Source organism: Cervus elaphus, chromosome 23 (genome assembly GCF_910594005.1).
Source record: "Cervus elaphus chromosome 23, mCerEla1.1, whole genome shotgun sequence".
Classification (NCBI taxonomy): Eukaryota; Metazoa; Chordata; class Mammalia; order Artiodactyla; family Cervidae; genus Cervus; species Cervus elaphus.
The window spans coordinates 17,216,251-17,236,422 of NC_057837.1; the positions used below are offsets into that span (position 1 = coordinate 17,216,251).

Genomic DNA, 20,172 nt, shown 5'->3' on the forward strand with positions numbered 1-20,172 from the left:
GGAGGCTACAGTGGATAGAGAGGGCGACCGGGATGCTGACCTGCAGCGAGGAGTGGGCTTTTTAACCCTGACTGCTGTTTATATGGGGCGTCCAGAGCACTTTCCATATTGTATTTCATCTCCTAATGTTCGTGGCAGTCATTTGAGGTCATTATTCTTTCCAAAGAACAGGGCAGTCAGATGGACTTGGCTTTGATCTGAGACCCCGCCACTCCCTCCAGCTAGGTGACCTTGGGCTGTTTCTGAACTCTGCACCTCCTCCATAACTGGAGTTAATAACATCCCCCAGGTGTTCTCAGGATTAAGTGAGTACCTGTGCAGCACCTGCTACAGAGTAAGTGCTCAGTGAAAGGGTGGCTGCCACTGCCACTGTGCCCAGTACTATTATTGGTTTCTTGTTGCTGCTTTATTTTCTAAGAAGGAGGGTTAGAGATGAAAGTCACTTGTCCATCGCCTTGCAGCTCGGATGTGGCACAGCCTGGGAAGTCAGCCCCACCAGTGTGATTTCCACAGTCTTTGGTGGGCCCCTCGCTCTTGCCACTCACCTGGCACCTGGCACCCAGCAAGTTCCAGAGCTCACTGGTTACCTGCTTTACCTCTTCACTGAGTTTGGTTTTGCTCCCCACGTAATAGAACCTGGATGGGGTTCCTGGACCCAGTTCCAGCATGCATGGGTTTTCCCTCACCAGCAAGCGGTTCTCAGTTGCCAGCAGGGTGTCCAAGAGTTCAACTCAATCCTGACACCATCCACTTGGAGACAGAGTCCGATCCCGCAGGTAAAGGGCTCAGTCCCACAAGACCACCCCCCGTCAGGCTGCTGTCTCAAGCTTGCGTGTTACCTGTACTTCTGACTGACTGGCTCTAAATCAGAGGCTCCCATGACCCGCCCTGGGCATTGATCAGTTTGCTAGAATGGCTCGCAGAACTCAGGAAAACCCGTTTACTCACTAAACGGCCAAATTATTATGAAAGGATCTTAAAGGATGTGAACCAAGAACCAGATGAAGAGATACACACGGCAGGGTCCCGAACAAAGAGGCTTCTGTCCTCCTGAAGTGTGAGGCCAGCATGGAACACAGAAGCATTCTAGTTCCCCAGCGTGGAAGCTCTCCAAAAATGGACAAAAACTTGTCCTTTAGGACTTTTATGGAGGCTTCATTATATAGTTGTGATTGATAAAATCATCGGCCATTGGTGACTGATTCAACCTCCAGCCCCTCTCCTCTCCCTGGAAATCTGGGGGATGGAATGAAAGCCCCAACCCTCTAGTCACATGATTGGTTCTCCTGGCAGCTCACCTCCAGCCTGGGCTTCCCTGGTGGCTCAGATGGTAAAGACTCTGTCTGCAATCCGGGAGACCCAGGTTTGATTCCTGGGTTGGGAAGATCCCCTGGAGGAGGGAAAGGCAACACACTCCTGGAGAATTCCATGGACAGAGAAGCCTCGCTGGCTACAGTCCATGGGGTCGCAAAGAGTCAGACACGACTAAGTGACTAACACACACACATGGCCTCCAGCCTGGTGCTTCTAAAAGTCACCTCGTTCACATAACAAAGACACCTTTGTCTCTCAACACTTAGGAAATTCCAAGAGTTTTGTGAGCTGGAAGTTGGGACCTGTGGACAAGACCAAATGTATATTTGAGAAATATATTTTGGTCAACTCAGTGACCAAATGTTTATTTCTTACATGCGTAGTAAGCTGCTTCAGTCACATCCAACTCTTTGTGACCCCATGGATTGTAGCCTGCCAGACTTCTCTGTCCATGGGATTCTCCAGGCAAGAATACTGGAGTGGGTTGCCTTTCCCTTTCAGAGGATCTTCCTGACCCAGGGATTGAACCCAGGTCTCTTATGTCTCCTGCATTGGCAAGTGGGTTCTTTGCCACTAGTGCCACCTGGGACGCCCTATCCCAGCATCTCAGAACTAAGTCAGAGTAATGCCTCCAGCTCAAAGGTGCAGAGAACCGTTCTGATGTGGTTGGATCCTCCAAAAAGATGGTCTCCCATTAGCATGGTGTCCAGGCCTCTCCCCTCATTTTCATGGTCAAGCCATTCCCCCCATGTCTCCCAAGGTTTGAGGGAACAAACTTTTATAGGAGACCTGCTTTTGTGTGAGTGGAGTGTATCCGAGCACTATGCTATGAAGTTTTTAAGCTCTCCTATTAGCAAAAGATGCTAGAAATATCCTTGAAATTTTGGGGATTTGAAATCAGCACAGAGCAAGAATCCCTGTACAGATAAGTGAAACAGAAAGGGAACAAGTCTTACTGGGTCTCAAAACAAAGTGTCACGCTGTCTGGCCTTGCCTGAGGAAACTCTCCCACTTCTGTGTCTTGGGGACCAACTGTGCCCACTGAACGATGCTTTGTTGCCATCAGTACAAACCCAGTGCCGCCGAGGTGGTCGGGATCTTCCTGTCCTTGCAGCATATGTGATGTGTGTTCTGGAACAAATGGGTCTCGATAGTACTTTTTATTACAAGCATTTTCTCTTATTTGTTTGGTCTCTTAGGGACCTGAAGAGTTTCATGTTGTCCTGTGAGGACTGCATGAAATAATTCTGCGGCAAAGAATTTGAGAAAACAAATTTCTCTATGTACATTAGCATCAAGCAGGAAAACACTATGTTAATGAAACATTTATTTAAATTGCCCATTTTCCAATGTGAAGTCAGTACCCGGAGTAGAGGGGTTTGGCTGCGTATTAAGTTGCAGCCACGTTGCAGATATTTGACATTTTAGATGGAAATCTGGGTGGGGCTCAGAGCTTTCCAGAGGTTCTACCTTGGGCCCAAGGGCTGCCTGTTGCTGAATCAACGATGGTGCCTTTATTTTTGGGTGTCTCCCTCATGAGCTTAGAAGCCACAAAACCAAGGAGGTCAGTTTTTATTTTTGGTGATATTTTCTGTCTACATGGGCAAGGGCAGCAGATGTAAACTTCATAAACCAGTCTTGACTCTTGTCTTGGTCTGTCTGCCATAAGTAGTGCCTCCATCCTGTGCCTCCCTCAAATGATACACACTTCCAGCAAGAGGGCAGTTCAAAGCAAAGGAGGACCAGGGATTGGGAGTCACTTATTTTGATAGTTCTCAGTCTCTGCTATTGGGGTGCCTTGAAGTATGACCCTTCTTTCAGGAATGGAAAACCAGTGATTTCTCAGGGGATAAAAGGGGCTATATCTCCTATATGGGTTTTGGTCCCTGTGAATGATTTACAAGTAGAATAAGAGGCTGTCCCATGTCATAAGCAGTCGAAAGCAAAGTATAATATATTAGTTGTAGAAAAGATAGTTTTGGAACTACTGTCAAGAGCCACCATTGAAACATTCACTCATTTCACTGATGTTTATTAAATTCCTGTGCATCAGTTGGCACTGCTAGGTGCTGAGATTGAAAAAACAAGATACAGTCCTTGTCTTCCAGAAGCTAGAAAAGTGCAATGACATTGTAGATACTGTATGAGAGGTCTTACCAGGGGTTTAAGAGTAGGGCTTCCCATTTCTCCCTTTGGGATTGGGTGTGAGAGAAGGCTTCCTGGAGGAGGTGCGTCTAGACAGTGAGTACATTTTGCTAAGGGAAGAAGGGCAGAGGAATATTCCAATCAGGAGGGGGCGGGGTAAACAGAGGAAGGGAGATGGGAGGCAAGCTGGTGTGCTGGAAACTCCACGGAGCCCAGTGGACCAAGTGGAGGGTTCCAGGTGAGATGTGAAGGCCCTGAGGTTGGGGAGGTTGGATCGTGGGATGCTGTATACCCCCACTTTATCCTGCAGAGAGCAGGGAGCCTTGAAGTGTTTTAATGGAAGGAGCAACGTGATCAGGATTGTTTTGTAAAGATTATTGTTGCAGAACGAAGAAGGATAGATTGGTGGGGCAAGATCCACTATACGGGGAAGCAGTTAGGCGGCCACTGGAGGCACTGAGGAGGCAGTGCATTAAAATAGGATCTATGGGCTGGGATGCAAGAGGTGAATGAAATCTCCAGGACTTAGAGACTGGGGAGGAATGGGGAGACAGTTGAGGGAAGAGCAGAGTCTAGGATAACTGCCAGGTTTCTGATTGGATAGCTGGGTGGATAACGACCTCATTAACTGAGATCAGAAATCCAGGAGCAGGAGGGAGGTGGTGAGTTCTGATTCAGACATGCTGGTCTTGGGAGTGGTGGGTTGATAGAGGAGGTCTGAAGCCCAGTCATGATCTGGGCTTGCTGGATGTTAAATTTGTCTGAAACCACATGTTAAAAAATTCTTTGGTCCTCTGTAACTAAATCCTTGAAGATAGGATCCCAAAGAGGCCTGCATTATTCCAAATTCTGTCTTATACCCTGGTCGTTGGTATATTTTCAGGCTATTTTTCATCTAAGGAGGCCCATCTGGGAGACTGCTTGCCCTCCTCTGTGCTGAGTTTATTGCAGGGTGAGAGATTTATGTTTTTCATTGGATTAAAGTAATGTAGCTAATATATCCTTATGGATGTCTCTATTCTTGCCCTGAAAATAGTTCCAAAATGAATCTCCTACTTGAAAAGTGGATATTAAACCAAGCTCAGAGGGAATAAAAAGAGGCAGCCTTCATGGTAGGCAGTTGCTATGTAACATCGAGGGCTTCTGTCTGACTGGCAGCGGGCAGGGTCTGTATGGCTCAGCAGCAGCCTTCCCTGGAGGAACGGTTAGCTCAGGTCCTGTGAAGGGCGTGTTCTCTGCATTATGGAATGTCACAATGTCAGTGTTACCGCTGGATTATGGAGCTTATCGTTTCCGTGGTATTATTTACTTAGAGGGCAGGCAGTGCTCAAGTCTAATTTCAAGGCAACACATAAAGCTTTTTTGGAAAAGTAGAAAGGCAAATATACAAACAGCCTGCACTGAAATGACGGATGAAGGGAATGCATGAAGATGGAATATAGGAGATAAGAGAAGCAAAACCAATGTCTTCAGAGTAACCCTTTTCCTAATAGTTGCATTACCAAGGCTTGGACTGGCTAAAGAGTCACTATACTTATGAAACATGGCCCCAGGATTCCATGCTGTTCTAATGGTTACTTTATTGGCTGCAGAGATGATCTTTCCTGGGGGAGAATTCTCACCTGTGTAGGAACTGGTTTTAAACTGCAAGTACTTCATCTTGGATACACTGGGGAGTCTCAGCTCAGGGTCTCTGCCTTTTTCCCTCTAAATCAGTGTTTCTCAACCCTGGTGGTACTTTAAAATCACCCAGGAATCTTTTGCAAACATCCTGAGGCCCAGGCTCCAGCCTGACCGATTGAGATAGAATTGGAGGTTATGGTGGCTACTGGGAAATTTTAAAAAGCACCCCATCTCCATCCCAGGACTCTTACATGCAGCCAAGTCAGTGTTGAGAAGAGCTGCTCTAGGGCCTTGGCCTCATGGTCTCACCTCCCAGGGGGATGAAGATATTCTTCATGTGCCCAGCAGTCTGGAAAAATGTGTAAACATGCGTATATGTGCACATGCACACACACACACCAGACATAAGCTTGCATATATGTGCACATACATACACACCAGATGTAAACATGCATATATGTGTGCATACACACACACACACCAGATGATGCTTCCTTTAGGTGAGAGGGCTTGTTTAGTGGAGCAAACTCAAATGTGGTTCCTCTTGAAGAGCTGGATTTCATACTTAGAGGGGGAATTGACTCGACCCTGTTATCCCCCTCAGTGGGGAGCAGGCACCAGCCACTCGGCTGGGTTCAGGAGTGAGAACCTGGCTCTTTGAGGGCGGCCGGGTGGTAGGGGCAGTAATGGCCATTCCCAGACTGGAGAGGCTGGCGTAAGGCTTGGTCAAGTCAGCAGGACTCTCAGTGGCAAGCCCGCCATTTGAAGGGAATCAGGGCTGCTGAAGGCAGCAGACACCAAAGCCCAGCATCTGCTGTGGCCAAGGTCAAGGATGGATCGCGGACAGGGCGGTGAGGCTGTCTTCTTGGGAGAGCAGGAGTCAGCACCACAGCCAGGCTCCGGAGGCCTGGGCACTCCTTACAGGCGCTTCCTTCCCTGGCTCTCTTGGACTAGACATGTTTCTCTCGGCACAGACTAACTAGAGGCAAGGCAAGCAGCTTGAGCCCCCAAAGGAGAGGCCAGCTGGTTTTGAATTAAGTATTAGCCTTCAGAGAAAGGCTTTTCTGTAAATTAACTCATTTAAATCTGGCTTGCTTCTGCTCCTGCAGCTTTGTTCTGGTGGCAGGCTGGCCCGTTTGCTTCTTTAAATCACTGCCAAGTGCCAGTTTATTGTGTGTGTCAGAGAAACAGACACTTCAATAGAAATTCATCGATTCAGAGCGAACAAAACCACTTCTCCAATGGCTGAAAATGGCCAAGCTGGTAAAGCTGATACTTGAGTTTCTCAGGCACCAATACAACTTTTTAAGGATCTAATCTGCCTAGAAGATGGTGTTCCAGCACAGAGAGACCTTTCCTGTGGAAACATACTCTCAGAATTAAGGACACAGGCAGGAAGTGTGAAAAGGAATGTCTGGAGGCCATGCGATAACAAGTAAGGAGGTGGCTCGCTCTCTCTGTTATGATCCTGGAACACTTTGCTACCCTGAAAAACTTCTGCTGAAAGTTCCCTTAATTTGGGAAAAACTATGCAATTCCAGCAAAATAGGTTGAGGGATGTGGTTAGGTTATTTGGTGGTGATTATTTTCATTCCGTGCGTCTGTGATTAAAGTCACAGTCTTGTCACGCTTGGAGTGTGTGCAGGCAGGTGTATCAGCTGCAGGACTCGAGTCCCATTGGAAGTTGACACAGCCCATCTTGGACCTGTTCGCTCCAGGCTTGGTGAAAGCATCAAACATACACCAGAGCCAACGCTAGTCCGTCGGCCCTGCTGGAGACCCGACCTTGGAATCTTGCTGAGTTTGGTGAACTTTCTCCTCTTTAACTCTGTACTTCACTTCTGCATTTCTTCCAGCCCCGTGGATCTGACTGTAAACGCAGCTTTGTCCAGACCACTATTTGCTGGCCATCATTTATTTCATTCTAACAGTGGGCATGTGTATAAGAAATAAAATTGGCCTCGTGCCAATGTGACTATACAACCAAAAGAGGATACATGTGATGCTTCCCAGTGGCTTTCCCATGGTGCTTTTTGTCCATAGCAGATAGTCCAGGAACATTTGAAAAATTTGATTTGCGATCCAGGATCAGTGAATTTTTATGAGTTCTATCAATTTCTTGGGTATTGCTGTGAATAGGAGGAGACTAGAATTGGTGGTATTCCTTGCTGCAACAGGGATATTCAGACTAGTCTGGCCAGGAACGGTGGTTTATCTTTCCAGGGACTATGAACCTCCGGAGTGTCTCCCTGCGTGCGTTTTCTGCTTCCCAAGTACCATGTGAAGTGTGGCTCTCATGATCAGACAGACTCTTTCTTCATGCCTCCTTCCAGTTCTATGCACTTGAGATTTTAATTGCACATCTGCTGTTGACCCTCTCCACCTTAATTCTGTGAAGTCACTTGCTGGATGGGATCCAGACTTCTTGGTAAACAGCACCCTCCCCTCCACTTTGTCATCAGCAGCTTTCACCTCCCCGCCCGCCAAGTTCAAGTTCATGCCTCCAAAAGGCACAGGTGACTCCTACACAGATGATTCAGACCTCTGCCTCTCCTCTTTCCTTTCTGCTTCAGTGGGCTGAGCCTCAGTTTGAGACACCCTCTTCTTCAGGGTTCCCCCTGATTGTCCCTCCCTGGTGGGCCCTTCCCTCTGAGACCCCACGGCACCAGGCTTACCTCTGTCCCCCCAACTGTGCCTGTGAGGTCCTCTTCCTGAGACCATGGATTTCCAGAGTCCAGCCCAGAACTAAAGGCAAGGTGGGGAGCATCGAGGGGATTCAGGTGATAATGAGGGTTAGAAACGCTGGGTGCAAGTGCTGACTCAGTAGAGACTAAAGCAGGGAAGAAACCTCTGCTGACTTCCATGGGCTTTCCATCAGCCAGTGGGGGTGGGGAGCCTTCTAGAAGACGAGCCAGGTTTGAGGGGAAGATGGTTCTTCTATAGCAACAGAGTTGACTTAATCTAGTCTTGCTGTTCCTGCCACCTTTTATACTATATATATGACTCTGTAGATATTTAGGGTATTTGAAGAAACATTGTGTTTTATCACACTTTTAAAAACAGTGTTAGTTATTTGCATGCTTATTTCCGTGTCCTGTCTCCCTGTCATCTAATCTGACTGTGTGCTTGGGTAGTTCAACCCTTGTGTGGATTAGTTGGTGGTTTAAATTCCTCTAAATTATTATTATCTTGGAAAGTGTTTTCTCTCTTCTTCAGTCAACTTACTTAGCTAGTGATTCATATAAATTTCATTTAAATGGTCCCAACATAATTGTGTGTGTATGTACACATATATACATACATATCTTGTCTGATATTTCAAAAAAAATCAGAAAAGCTTATATTGGAGGATCCTTGGCAACCTGAAAGACTTAAGTACAAGGAGTCCTGGGATAAAACCAGGATGGCAAATACAGAGAAAAAAATAAATACACACCAAAAGTTCACTGTTTCTTTTCTGTTAAACTTTAGGTTATGTCAATTCTCTTTTCTACATAGTTGCATCATTGTTTATTTGGATAAATGATTCTAGTGAAGCTTTATTTATGATTCATTATCTAGTTTAAACTCTATAAAGTTTGGTGAATAGACTTTATTTTACATATTTAAAGTCTAAGGTTATCCTTTGGGTGGTTTAAACAGTTACCATTTGAAAGCCGAATCACTGACTTTTGTCCTCCAAGTCAGTCTAAGATTGAGATTAGAGTCTTAGGTGACTGGTCTTAGGTGACTGGTTTTTATATATACACTGAAAGAAATAATTTCTAAAATAGTGTGTATATGTATATATATACACACACACACATATATATATATGGAATTTGGTAAATGGAATTTAATATTCATTTTTAGCTATTTACATTTTTCTTTTATACATATTTTAAAAATAAGGTTGACTACATGATTCAGGCATGAGGTTGGTCTCACGAGGAATCCTAACAGTCAAGGATATTTATTTGTAAACAAGTTCAGTGGTGTGATGGATGTGGTATTTTCATTCTTGTTGAAGGTTACAGAACTGATGTGCTAAATGTACACATTTATATATGTGTATATGTGCATAAATATGGACACATGTATGTATATGTAGATACACATATTTACATATACACTTATACACATTTTAAATGCATTTCAGTTTTTTGTTTTTTTTTTTACATCTTTCCACTTAAGAGCAAAAACTTCTTTTTTGGTTTAATTTAGTCAATATGCCTTCAAGGCTGTCAATAATCTGCTGTCTGGATGCCTAAATAATATCATAAGGCATAAGAGAAGCCTTTTTAAACATTAAAATCTTCCAGTGTTAGGGATTATGCAAATGTTAGGCATTGCTACTCTCATCATGCTTTTGTAAGAGTGCAGAATATGTTGGTGGGAGAGCTCAGAGCAGAAATTGTACCCATTTTGTGGAAGGAGAAACTGAGGTGCAAAAAATGTGATTTGGATGAGATGGAGCTGGGGAGACATTGTGGAGATGTTCCCCATCTTTTAGGATCCTCAGCTTGCCTTTCTGTTAGGAAACTGCTTTGGGAACTTTGTTCACTGTAGATGCAGCCCTTGGGAATCAGAAGTCTCATGACTCCTGGGACTTGGCTGACGGTCCAGTGATTAGGACTTCGTGCTTTCATTGCTGAGAGCCTGGGTTCGATCCCTGGTCAGGGAACTAAGATCTCACAAGCCAGATAGCCAAAAAAACGTCTTATGACTCCCAGTAAGTAGGAAGAAATAGCAATAGATTTAAAAAGGTAATAGATGTCAATTGATTAAATTAATAGACTGATAACTCTAAAATCAGAATTCAAGCTTTTGTCCCAACCTTGTGATCTGAAGTCTAGAGCCATATGTATCTACCCTTTGAGATCTTAAAAACAAACATTTTACTTTGTCATCATTTAAAAACTAGCTGGGACTTCTAGGAGCCTCATTTTATGTAACCTTCACTATAAATCTCTGAAGTGGATATTATTCTTCACATTTTACAGTTGAGGAGCTGGGACTATATAAGAAATTTCCAGAGGCCTCATAAGTACATAGAGCAGGAAGTCAGACCCAGATCTGTCTTTCCCATCATGATTTGATCTGTCTGGTGTTCCCATGTTATTAAAACAGGGCCACATACTCTTGATGTTGACAGCAGCCCACTGCATAGGGGTGCTCATTAATGGTGAAAAAAAATAATCTCTATTTTACACTGCCATTAGCGGGTCAGTATAAAATATTGGTGAAGACCTCAGAATTAGCCCAAGTTTTCACCTGACTGCCCCACTTAGAAGCTGTGGTTGTTGTTGTTTAGTCACTAAGTCGTATCCAACTCTTTCCCACCCCGTGGACCATAGCCTGCCACTCTCCTCTGTCCACGAGATTTCCCAGGCAAGAATACTGTAGTGGGTTGCTGGTTCCCTCTTCAGGGGATCAGATCTTCCCAACCCACGGATCAAACCCACATCTCCTGCATTGGCAGGCGGATTCTTTACCACTGAGCTACCAGAGAAGCCCTAGAAGCTGAATGACCTTGGGCAGACGATTCCAACTTTGTGCCTGCATCATCAGGAAAATGTTGGTACTTAGCTCACATTGTCCTTATGGAGATTAAAGAACTAATGCATCCAGAGTGCATGTAATAGTGTCTGGCATGTTGTGTGAGCTCAAAGAATGTTTGCTGTTTATATCGTTACATGTATGAGGGACATCTTGCTGGACAGTGGAAACAGGGAGGAGGTGCCTTCCCAGAAGCCACATCACATGCGTACGGCCTCCTTGTTGAAGGCCACGGAGGCTGTGCTGGCGGAGGACACACTGCCAGCCACAGGGAGGTGGCTCCCTCATCCAGCGGAGAATGTACCATGGTGCTGATGCCCGGCGCAGTGGCCGAGTTGTCAGGAAAGCACCAGCTTTACTGTTTCTCTTAAGCTGTGAAAGCAGATACTATTTGTCTCTCTTGCTGTCTTCTTCCCCTGACATGGCAGTCACTGAGCATTAGAACTGGAAAAGGACCTTAGAAATTTTGGTCCAGTTGTCTTGACCTCCAGATGAAACAACAGGTCCAGAGAGGTCAAGCGAGTGGCCCAGGGTCACAGAACAGACTCACGTGAGTGTGCAGCCAGAGCGATACTTTCTGGCCTCCTCCTCTGGAACTCCATCCACACACCACGCTGGTTCTCTTGTAGAGCATCCCTGGGAGAATGCAAGAAAATGACTCCTCCTCATCGGAAAGGTAGCTTTTTTTTTTTTTTAATCCCATGTGACATGCAGGATCTTCCCCAGTCATGCCCCTTGCACTGGGAGCATAGGGTCTTAACCCTGGACCTCCAGGAAGGTCAGTTTTCCCTCATTTTGAAGAGCGCTGTGGTATGTTTACAGAGACTGAAGGTTCTGCCCTGCCACCCTGGCCACGTTCCAGTGTGAGATACGGGATCCGGTTCCAGAAATTCCCCTGGTGGTTTCAGTTATCTGTGCTGTCCCCTCTGCCTCCCCGTCCTGGGCGCTGATGCAGTGAGGCCGCAGGCTGCCGTGATTGCTCTGGTGTCCTGCCCCCAGCTGCCTCTGGTTCTCTGGAATTTGCTGCGAAGGAGCTCAGAGTCTGGGTTAAAGATGAACCTCTGGGAATGTTTCCTTCCCGTTTCAGGTGTGTTTGAGGACCTCGGTCCTGTGTGCCAGCTTCTTGGCAACAGATTGGCGATACTGCTCCTCAGAGGCGCAGTAGGAGGAAGCCAGCTCCAGACTGTGGACTGATTAGGGAAACATGGGAAGTGCTGTTGTTGGAGGGGTCGTAGTCTGAGAAACCTTGTCCGCCTTCCCATGTGGCCGTAGGAAAGGGAGATGCGCTGAGCACCCAGGCTCCGGTCCTGCGCCTGCTTCCTGTGTTTGACCCTTCTCCCTGTAGCTTTCTGGAATGTTCTAGAAATAAAACAGAGAGGTGGCTTGTCACACACTGTCCTGGACATCAGAGTGGGTTTGAGGGACGTGGGTCATTTTGCAGTTGCCCCAGGGTAGGTGCCACAGGAAGTGGAGGCCACTGAGGAGCTGACCACCCAGGAAAGGTACTGTTGGTGGGATAAGCCCACCGGTTCAAGTAGCCACAGCATTTTCCTCAATGTCAAGTTGTTATACAGTAGTATGTAATTTTTTCTAGGTATAAGAGTAAAATTCCAGAAAGAAGTTGTCACTCAACATTAGATGTTCTTTCTAGTGAGTCTCCTTGGTTGCAGAGCAAAGGATAATGAGGCTATTTCTTTAAAACCAGTGCTTCCCTCCAGTTGAGGGGATTGGTTTGAATTGTATTTCCACACGTCCAGCCCCGATTCCCTCACTGTGGATGTCTGGTGTGTTGGTGGTTGTGTGTGTGTGTGTGTTTAATCCTGGCAGGGCCCCTCCAGGACACAGCCCCTGGGAGGTGGCCTGTAAGGATGGCAGAGTAGCAGTATAGGCAGCACCCCTGTCTTGGGTTGAATATTAGTGGTATCGTCTAGAACGTCAGGCTTCCCTAGTGGCGCAGCAGTAAAGAATCTGCCAGCCGGTGTAGGGGACACAGAGACGAGGGTTCAGCCCCTGAGTCAGGAAGACTGTGAAGAAATAGCTAGCCACTCCAGTGTTCTTGCCTGGAGAATTCCATGGACAGAGGAGCCTAGTGGGCTACAGTCCATGGGGTCGCAAAGAGTCGGACACGACTGAGCACAGGCACATTAGAACATTCATAGTTGGGAGGCAAATCCCTCTGTGAACTCATCTTTCTGTTTAATTGCAAATGGTGCAGTCCCTGGGGTCGCAGAGAGTCCAACACGAAGTAACAACTAAACAACGACAAAGGAAGCCAACACGTAGTATTATTGTCAACACACAGTGGGAGCATTTCTCCTCTGAAGTTCTGACTTCTGGAACAGTGAGTTCACCTGGTCGCTCCCAGTGGTTTCAGAATGCCCCCCTTTTTTCTCATTTTTTTTTCTTTTCTCTCCTTCTTCTTGCCCTCTTTCCCTACTGGACTTTAAATCATGTTTCTACCTCCTTCAGCTGCTGTACTTCCTCCCTCAACTCACTTAGCAACTCTTTACAGCACAGCTTCTGCCCAACCATGCTACTGATGCTCTTTGCCCAAAGAGCTCCAATTAATTTGAGTTGCCCAACATCATAGGCTTTTCAAAGTGTAGAGTCACTTTAATTTTTCTGAAACCCTAGACCCTGTTGACCAATGCTACCTTGTTAAAACTCTCAGATGGCTTAACTATGACATAGTTTAAGTACCTTTGCCTCCTAGCTTAGTCCATTCAGCTGTTGTAACAAAATACCAGAGGTGAGTGGCTTATAAAGGACAGAATTTTTTTTTCTCAAGAGTTCTGAAGGCTGGGAACTGCTTACTGGTTCATCAGTTCAGTTCAGTTTGCTCAGTCATGTCCAACTCTTTGTGACCCCCATGGACTGCAGCACGCCAGGCTTCCCTGTCCTTCACTATCTCCCGGATCTTGCTCAAACTCACGTCCATTGAGTGATGCCATCCAAGCATCTCATCCTCTGCTCCCACTTCTCCTCTTTCCCTCAAGCTTTCCCAGCATCAGGGTCTTTTCTAATGAGTCAGCTCTTCACATCAGGTGGCCAAAGTATTGGAGCTTCAGCTTCAGCATCAGTCCTTCCGAAACATATTCAGGGTTTATTTTCTTCAGGATTGACTGATTTGATCTCTCTGCTGTTCAAGGGACTCTCAAGAGTCTTCTCCAGCACCACAGTTCGAAAGCATCAATTCTTTGACACTCAGGAAAAAAACCAGCCTTGTTTTCCTGGTTTATAGATGGCATCTTTTTGCTCAGATGGTGGGGTCATTTAGAAAGGTGTCCACTCTGAGCTTTTTCTCCTGTGTCTCCGTTGGGCATTTTTTTCCTTGAGCAGAGAATCGATCCCACCTTTTTTATGGAGGCAAAGATTGTCCTGTGAAACCACAGAGGGCCGAGCTGGAACTCCTCAGGGAGGGGATCCTGAAGGTTTAGTTCTCTATATATAGTGTCAGCGAGAGACTGGAGCCTTCTGTGACCAGCCACTTGCCTCCCAGGTCACAGTGTTCAGTTTGCAAAGCTAGTGACTCCACAGGTGTTGAATTAGCTGCAGATTAAGCCCTCTGAGAACCCTGGTTCAGATGACGGTGGAAAATGTACTTTGTATGCAGAAGCCTTACTGTTCAAACACGGCTTGTTAGCCAGCTCAAATTTCACTTTGTATTTGAAAAATAGAATGTAAATCATAATGAAATGACTGTATCATTTAGGCCCCACTGGAGAGGAGAACAAGAGTCATGGGATACTGTGCCCGCTTATCTGGGAACCAGCCTAGGGAGGATGCAAGAGTGCTAGGGAAGGTTCCACCAGTAGCCAGGAATGGCCAGAGGATGGAAATTAGGTTCCGGAAGGAGAACCAGAAGCAATGGATATTATTTTACCTGTAGAAATTTGACAGCTGGCACCCATTTACATATGTTTATTATTGTATTTGAGTGGCTAGCATTCTGTAAGGGCATTGTGCTTTTTGTTAAGTTCAAAGACGATGCTGTTTCCCAGTAGGACTCTTAGATTTTTATCTGATATTGTCAATAGTTGTGAGTCATTCTGAATATCTCCATGTTCCTGATATACTCCATCCTTTGCGCTTTCTCATTCAGGTAGCATTTCCTATTTGTTTTTATTTTTTCAAGGACTGCATGAGTGTGATTGTACTAACTAGATTTAGAATAATCAGAACGTTATGATAGCAAACTAGCTGTCAGCACTCGGGCATGGTGGCCATGTGATTTCCGTGGAAACAATGTCTGCCTTCCTGGGAGCACCTGTTTTCCTTTTTGTCTCTCTGTTTATGGAGAGCAGAAAGCTGAGCTCACCTTAGCTCCGGTTCCAGTTGATAGCTTGTGAGTGTAGATTCTTAAAATGATGCTGAACTGTAAGATTTATGTCAGTAAATAAAAAGCTATCAGAAGGAAAAGGCTTCTACTAGGTATATTGCTCTTATTTGGAAAAGTGGCAATAAATTTCAAGTGAATATTAAGAATGAGTAACATGTCAGGAAGAAGAAATTGAATTTCCTTCACCAAAAGCCTAGAGGCTGTTGTTCAAGAAGTAAGCCATGCACGTGAAAGGACTTGGAGATGATAAGGACGGTGGTGGTGGTAGGAGGCTGAGGAGGAAGAACAGGAGGAGGCTGTTGAGGATGAGATGGTGATGAGGATAATGGTTATGACCAGAAGGATGGTGATGACGAAGGTGAGGAGGAGGATGGGGATAAAGATGATGGTAATGGTGAGGAGGATGGTGGTGATGGAGGAGGATGGAGGTGGCGATAATGATGATGGTGGCAGCAGGCCCACTACTCAGTGCCGGGGTCCAGCCTCGGCAGGATCCAGGGGGTACCCTCAGGATGAACGGCGTCGGCGAGAGAGAGAGAAGACACGTGAGACTAGCCTTGATAGGGCCAAGTCTGTGTTTTATTTTTTGACAACTGGTTTTATACCCTTTCACAGAACGTTTTCAAGGTACAAGATGCTTACTCATGATTACACAGGATTAGCATTACATCATTTTGATTTTTAGGAAAAGCAGGATTTTTTTGCTTTCTAATTCTATAGTAATTCTTAGCACATGATCTTCTGGCCTTGGGGCTATTAACATTTTATGCAGGTCAGGTGATTGTAAACCTATTTTCTGTTTTTATGGTGACCTTAACTGAAAGGTAACAGTGTCATAGGGAAATAGTATAGAGTAGAATTATATTCTTGTTAATACAAAAATTAATCTTTCTGCAAAAGTTGCCAGTTGCGTTTATCTAAGAAGTTTACCCCATACTGACTGCGACTTTGGTGAGGCAGCTTTTGCCTAGCACTCCTGGCTGACAATTAACAACCATCTCATTGTTACCACACTAGGGTTAAGTTCTTATTTCTCTAGATCTTTAACTATATTAACAATGGTTTTTATAATACAACCTTAGCACATTAAAGGCAAAAATACAGCAAGCAAAAACACAGCAAGCAAATCACAACCCAATAACCACCTATAGAATAATTTTTCTTATGTTTTCTAATAGGACTCCTTTACCCCTTAAAAGGGCTCTATATCTATTAGGGCTTTTATATAATCAGGTTCTTTATGCTATTTTATGATTAGGATATTATAAGCAATCATGCATATTAGTACCAAGGGCATAAATGCATTTGGCTAACAAACTACCAGCAAAGGAGTTTAAATTAAAACACTCCTTTCACCCTGAATAATCTCATAAAATACCACCACCTGGGAAACTTATTGATTAAAGTTCTAAATTGATTCTTATTTGGGAAGAGATCGGGGAAGGCCTTCCTGCCTGTGTCAGAGAAATTAGGGGGAGTAAGTCCATTGAGGCAGGCATCAGAAAGACAGATATCCTCTTTAAGGTGAGCGCCAGGGGCAGCTTTTCGAAATCCCTGAAAACCTGATCTGCCTTGCCTGTCAGGCTTTCTCCTCGTGACCTTGTCATGGGTGGGATCTCATGAGCTGGCCCTTTCGAAACCCCTGAAAACCTGATCCGCCTTGCCCGTCAGGTTTTCTCCCTCATGGCCTTGTCATGCGTAGGGTCTCGTGTGTTGGCTCCCGGCAACTCAGCACTCATATACTTGTTCCCGTGCATGTTTGTCTCCAGACTTAATAACAGTACCATCGGGCAGGTATTGAATCTCCATTTGACTGATGCAGAAACAGACTCAGAAAGTTTCAGTAGCTGCCTAAAACTGAGATTAAAATCTAGATCTCTTTAGAATCTAAGCCTTTTTTGGTATCATATTGCCTCCTGTACACATACTTTTATTATTATAACATGCACGATAAATGTAATGTGCTTGAATCCTCCCAAAACGACCCCCCACCCCCGGTCTGTAGAAAATTTGTCTTTCATGAAACCAGTCCCAGGTGCCAAAAAGGTTAGGGAGCGCTGCTCTAAAGCATGCCAAAAGTGCGTTTTCACTTGTCTTCAGTGGCTGCAGGTAAACCACCACCAGCTTCTTTCAGCTTCTTAAAACAAAGAGGGGTTTTGCCGGGGTCCCTGCTCCCAAAGCTGGTCCCAAGAGAAGACCCTGTAAAGAGAGGGAGCTGACTCCCGGCCTCCCCTGCAGCCGCAGGAGTCACCTCTGTGCTCATTCTGAGGAGTGTGACCATCTGTTTCTGTCCCTTTAAACCCAGGCTGAGACAAAGGCCAACAGCTTCCCCTGGTGTCTCTTCCTTTGGTTCCCCGTGGCACTTCTGAGACTACCCAGTGCGAGGGTATTACAAAGGAACAGTCAAACAGGGAGACTTCCATCAATCAAGATGCTGTGTCCTCCAAGGGATGCACAGGGCCCAGGGGTTCTGTCTAGTCCATGTGGGTCTGTCTGGGGATCTGCCTTCCTTGTTCTCATGTTGCTTCCATCATCTCTCACTCGACAGGTGGAAGGAAAATGCTGGGCGTTAGCACCCAGGCCAAGAGAGAAAGATTCAGTTCCCCTTCTGTCTTCCTTTGGCCCCTCCTGCGACCCCACTTCCTGTCTCTGGAGGGCACCATGCATGCTCCAGGGGGTGGGCAGCAAAGCACAACTACACTTTTCAGGCAAGATTTGGCTTTTATCTCCACCAATTTCTTCCTGGTTTTCCAAAGACATGTGTGTGCACGTGCATGCACGGGCTCCATCGTGTCTGTCTCTGTGACCCCATGGACTGTAGCCCTCCAAGCTCCTCTGTCCATGGGATTTTCCAGGCAAGTATGTGGGAATGGGTTACCATTTCCTTCTCCAGGGGATCTTCCTGACCCAGGCATCGAACCCGTGTCTCCTGTCTTGGCAGGTGGGTTCTTTACCACTAGCGCCACCTGGAAAGCCCCAGATGTGTCTGTACCAGAACATGAAAGGGAGCAACAGTGTTGATTCGAGAGAGATGTGCACATCTGGTGGGAAAGGGGTTTTGTCCCCTCCTTCACCTTCACGACTCCCTAACGTTGAGTCACTGATCCTGTATGACCATTGAAATCTACTGTGGATCAAGCAAAGGTATCTCTGTTCTTTGAAGTACTAATCCATTGCTGACCACCAAAGGGCCTTATCAACTCTCTTGCTGGTTAAAAAATGTACTCTGAGCCTCACACAGTAGGCAGTTCCTTATGTGTACATGAGTTGGACCTGACTTACCGACTGAACAACAGCAATAAAGGTGAGCTTTCAATTCAGTTGTTCCTGAAACGTTAACTGAGTGGCTACTCTGTATACATGCATCGGAACCAACTAAATCTATTGTGAAAATCACTACACAAAAGAAATAAAGGGAATGTTATAAAACACACAGGAAAGGTGTATTTCAGAAATACCAGCCTTTTAAGTAAAAAATAAAAGCAAGACTTCTGAAGAGCTCCCTTTCCTACTTATGTTTCTGCTTCTGTTGCTGACAGGTGAGAACTTGCCTGACTCTGGCTGAGAGCAACTTTTGAGCAGAGCTGTTCTCAGGGGGTTCTCTTACTGAAAAGAAACAGGAGTCTCAGAAGCACAGAGGCTGGCCTTCACCCCATTTTCTACCAGAAAATTGGACTGTGTAGTCTTGTTTCCTTGGTTCCCTGTCGCTTGGGGCATCTTTCTGTTAGTGATTTTCATTGTAGTCACTCTTGGCTTCACTGTTCTCCTCTGTTAATTGTCTAGTTGAAGATGATTTCTGAGTAGCAGGCTCTGATTTCATGGTTTCCTTTCCTTTCAAAGGGAAACAGACGTCTTTGCAGTGTGGGGAAAGGTTTGATGGTACACAGCCTAAAACTAATAAGCAACAACTGGGGACTAGCCAGCCCACAGTCACTTTCCTAAAATATGCTGATTTCCAAAATAAGCCAGCACAAACAACAGTTTGGAGTCCCTCTAATAATATCCCATATATAAAATTCCAGGAGATTCGGAGCTAGCAATGTACTTACTTTCTCATTGTCCACGTTTATTTAGGGTTTAGGTGATGGATCGCAGTGACACCACCTTTGATTTTAGTCTGTGGTCCTGGATTCTGGCTGTGTATTAAAACCACTGGGGCCTATTCCAGATCAATTAAATCAGAATCTTTGGGGTCTAGACTGGGGTCTGGACATGAATATTTAAAAATCTAGAGCCTATTATACAGAATGAAGTAAGTCAGGAAGAGAAAAGCAAATATTGTATGTTCATGCATATATATGGAATCTCGAAAGGTGATACTGATGAAATTATTGCAGGGCAACAAAGGAGACACAGACGTTGAGAACAGACTTATGGACACGGTGAGGGAGGAGGAAGGAGGGTGGGCTGTATATAGAGGGTAACATGGAAACACACATTAGCATACATAAAATAGATAGCCAACAAGAACGTGCTGTATGACTCGGGGAACTCACACCACGGCTCTGTATCAACCTAGAGGGGTGGGGTGAGGAGGGGGCTGGAGAGGGGTTCAGGACGGAGGGGACACATGCAACCTGTGGCAGATTCGTGTTGATGTATGGCAGAAACCAACACAGCATTGTAAAGCAATTATCCTTCGATTAAAAATAAATTTAAAAAAATGAATCTACCATCTGAAAAAGAATAGATCTATATATGTATATGTATATATATGTAACTGAATCACTTTGCTATATACCTGAAACAAACACAACCTTGTAAATGAACTATACTTCAATTTTTTAAAAAAATGGTCAAACAAAAACCCAGATCTCCTTTAATGTGGGGCCAGGACTGAGAATCCTTGGACCAGAATAACAAACACAGCGGGAAAGACAGAGCAGGCGGGGCCCCACAGGAATGTGCAGGTGAAATGGCTTCTGTAAAGACGGCTCCTCTTTGCATATCGTTTGAGAAAAATATGTTCACCCTCCTTTTCTTTTTCGATGCTCAAGACTGAATATTTGGGTTTACATTAGCATCTCGGCAGATTTTTTTTTTTCCTCTAGATGAAGGAATGTCTGTGCTGTAGAAGGGATGAGTTAAGATTTTTGCCTTCAAGCTCTTTTAAACACTGACTTTGTTGTTGTTTCTAAAGGATATGTTTACGTACAAACTTAGTGGGAGAACATGAATATTAAGTAGAGGAGTCCACATCTATGTCTTGTGGA

At 45.2% G+C, this 20,172-nt stretch overlaps 1 protein-coding gene across 3 annotated transcripts in view; it reads left to right on the forward strand.

Moving 5' to 3' along the window:
* The window catches only part of CAMK1D (calcium/calmodulin dependent protein kinase ID), a 387,831-nt gene that overhangs the window by 150,116 nt on the left and 217,543 nt on the right, over positions 1-20,172 (forward strand). The window lies entirely within an intron of this gene.